The following is a 4,064-nucleotide window of genomic DNA, read 5'->3' on the forward strand; positions in this document are numbered from 1 at the left end:
CTGCATCCTCTACAATCTCTTGCCCATTGTCCTGTCATTGTAAAGACACCAGAATGACAGCTCTCCAGATTGGACATAAACATTAATACAGCAGCATCTAGGATCCACTCCAGAGTCTTTGAATTTCTGGGGTCGGATCTTAGCAATCATTATTTCAAAAAGCCTTCTAACCAATTCTAATGTTAGGAATCTAGAGTTTCAAACTGCTAACACAGAAACTCTTTCTGTGTAGTAACTGAGTTACATCGTAACTTCCCTTTTCTTCAGATGGGTGAAGCGAGCTCACAGAGAGTGTTACCATCAGTTGTTTGGATAGCTGGGGCCCCAGCACCTCTTCCAACAGCAGCCATTCTATTTTCCATAACACACTGCTGATACATAATCATTTCTCATGTGTGCCGAGACAGGGAAAAAGCCTGGGGATTGCAAGGGTAAACAGGAGAAGAGTCTCATTTCCAGAGAGGACTCACTTGATGATGGCCATGTGTTTCCAGGGCAAGAAGAGAAACATGAGAGGAACATTACTCAGTTCTTTCCCTCTGGCTATCCGGAAACTGGAAACTGCTGCATCCTCCCCTCATCTCTTGCATCCACAACCATGTTCCCCTCAAGGACACATTCCCCACCCTTGGCCAATGGCCAAGTACTAAGGTGTGTACTCATAGCAGGGATGCCAGACCATTCCCACCTGATCTGAGTCTCTTTGATGGGTAAATTTGTCTCAGGACTCTCATGGGCCTGGGTCTTTCTCTTTCACAGGCCTCAGACCCATACTTCAGACAGGGGGCTCTCCTTTCCTCCCCAGGTCCTTCACTTTCCTTTTCCTAAGCACCTCCTCCAACATGCTCTTGCACTTCTGATCCCATTTTGGCATGTTTCCCAAAGATCTCAAACTAAACACTCCGCTTAGTTGAGAATCAGTGTGTCAGATGTGGCAACGAGCTCTGTGAAAGACAGTAAAAGTTTGGCTTTGACAGATACGATAAGAAAACAAATAAATGGCTTGGAAAAGCTAAAAGAAGTCATCTTTCAGTGGGTTCGGGGAAGACAGCTTCAATTTGGTTAATAACAGACCTTCAGAAACCGTTTAGCCTAAATATAAGAAGTGAGTTTGAAAAAATAATGATGTTAGAAGCTCCAGAGAAGAAAATGATAGGTGAGTTCTTCACAGGGATTTGAGCTTAAGGCAAGGGACATACATATGTACAATAATTAATTCAATAAGTGTGTGAATACTTATTCCATATCAGATACTTTAAGTAGACTACTTGAAAAAAATCAAGGGTCCTCCTGGTAGAGTTTTGGTCTCATGGTAGACTCTTTTAAACTGTACTTTTCCTCTGATTACCTATGCTCGATGGCTACTTTCCACGCTGCAACCACTGAGCTATATCTCCAGTGTACTTCTCACCTTCCATGTTCTAACACAGAACCAACCTTGTACTATGCCTATTGTATAGTAATTTGTATGTTTATCTGCTTTTTCCATGTAAACTTTGAGCCTCACTCATCTGAGCCTAAGCCATAGTACAAAGTACACAGCCAGAATCCAATAAACAAATGCATACTGATTAAAAAGCAAGAGAAAGACTTTGCTTCCAGCAGCAGCTGTCTACATTATGCTCCTGGGAGAAACCATCCAGTAAGACAGTCTGGATAAGAAGGGGTAGCCATGCAGTCCTAATTCTTCTTGAAGAATCATGAATCAGAATACTAAGACTCTGAAAAGTCCTCCAACAAAGAACATTAAACCATGAATTATTGAGTGTCAGTGAATGGTACTTTCTTTGTAGGTATGGCAATTTTCAGGTAAAAAGGGACTTATCCTGACAATAATTCTATTCGTTTTCAGCCTTCTCGAAAGGATACTCTAAGTGCTTGATCACATTTTATTAATTATGAGGATTTTGTCTACATCCATATCTGTCTTCATTATTCTCCCTGACGGATGTGCTTTGTGAAAGAACAGACTACCACTTGCAAAATCAAATTTATACTTGAAGAATTCAAGATGAGGAAGGGTCTTCTCAGTCCAGTGATCATGACAGAGTATAGCTTTATCATTTAAAAAGTCATATGAGCAAATGTCTCTAACTTATCAGGTTATATTATTCTTTTCTTTATATCCATTATATTTTTATCAGTTTTAAGGCATATTAGCTTGGGAGCTTCACATATATACACATAATATAGTGTCATCACAAAATTTCAATAGCACACTAGCTATTTGAATATACTCATCTTTCCTAAACTAAAATTTCTTCATTCATTTCCCCAGTACACTTGTCTGAGGTAACCACTATCTTAAAATTAAAAGTTCTGTGCCTATAATGGTACCCACTCTATTAAGGTTTCATTGAAAAATAAAAAATTATACATATGCAAAACACGCAAGTGATGTGTCAGTAGATTTTTACATTGTAGAATGATTACCACAATGAAGATAATTAGCATATCTGTCACTTCACATGCTACAATCTATTATCTTAGCAAACTCATAGAATAGTATATAAGATATTATTATTATTAACTGTAGCACTATACTGTACATATTTTTGAAGCAGTGTTCTTAACAACCAAGTTATAGAGTCAACCTGAGTTAAAGGTGAACAAATTTTAAAAAATAGATAAAATTTAAAAATTTAAAATTTTAAAATTTTAAAAAAATTCTGTCCTTTGTAACAATATGTATGAACCTGGAGGACATTATACTAAATGTAAGCCAGACATGAAAATAGAAATCCTGCCTGCTCTCATGACCTTGCTTGTAAGTGGTATATAAAACTTGGACTTGTACAAGTGGAGAATAGAATGGTATTTACTAGGAACCAGTAGGTGAATGTATCTGAAGGTGCTGGGAAGGTACTCAGGGGTACAAAACTTCAGTTAGAATCATTTCTAGGTGTCTAGGGTATATGGCAAACATCGTTAATAATAATGTATAAATACTTGAAACGTGCTAAGACAGTGGCAAATGAGATGTGACATGCTACATATATCAGTTTAATTCAGCCATTTCATAATGCTTACATATTTAAAAAACAACTTGCACATAATAAATGTATGTGACTTCTACAGTTGATCTTAGCCAAAAGGCCAAGAAGCAATGGTATGTGACTTCTATTGATTAGTTAAAATAAAGACAGAAGTAAATAAGGGCTGAGTGTGACCCTCCTTTTCTTTTCCTTCCCAGCTCTACAAGGAGGCCTCTGAGTTCCTAGGAGAGGGAAGGCTCTCTAAGGTAGAAAAAACCCTTGTTCTTGAGTCATCATGTGGAAGTAAGCTGGTTCCTCACACAGAATACTCCCTTGGGCTATTGTATAAATGGGAGATTAATTTTTGTATTAATCTAAGAAGTTTGGAAAGGTTATTTTTAGAAAAGCTAGCAGCGTTTCCTTACCCAAATGAAAAATTTTTACCTATTTTTCTACCCCACCCCCATATGGGGCACTGAATTCAGGACCTTGCACTTGCAAGGCAGGTGTGGCACCACTGAGCTAAAGTCCCGGTCGTATTAGTGTCCTCTTGTATGATGTTTAGCAGGGATTTTTTTTTTCTTTCTTTTCTATATCTGGTGGACATATAAAGTTCCAAGTATCTTCTTTCAATATGTGGCCTACTTTTTCTCAGTGTTAATTATCTCCTGCTGTATAGAAGTTTTTAATTAAAAATAGTCATTTTATTAATATTTTCCCTTTGGGCTGTGTTTTTTATTCTTTGTTAAAAAAATAAATATTTTTCCCAATATCCTAACAGCTTCTTTTTGTGTATAAAAAAATCATTTTGTGTTTTAAATTTTGGTCTTGATTTTTTCCCCCACAAGCTTTAACTGTGTCTAATGAGCACTACTGGTCTAATTTTATCCTTTTCTCTTATAATCATCCTGGAACACTGTAATAAACACTCATTGTTCCCTTGCTCATCTGTAATGTCTTCTGTAACGTCCCTCTAGTCTGTAACAAATCATGTCCCTGTTCTATACTAGACTAATGGAGGAATGAGTTGGGAATATGACCTTTTCTTTTTGGTGTAAACTCACATGTATAGTTTTTTTTTTTTTTTTT

The sequence above is a fragment of the Fukomys damarensis genome, unplaced genomic scaffold (assembly GCF_012274545.1).
Source record: "Fukomys damarensis isolate Sample0158 unplaced genomic scaffold, DMR_v1.0_HiC HiC_scaffold_14, whole genome shotgun sequence".
NCBI lineage: Eukaryota > Metazoa > Chordata > Mammalia > Rodentia > Bathyergidae > Fukomys > Fukomys damarensis.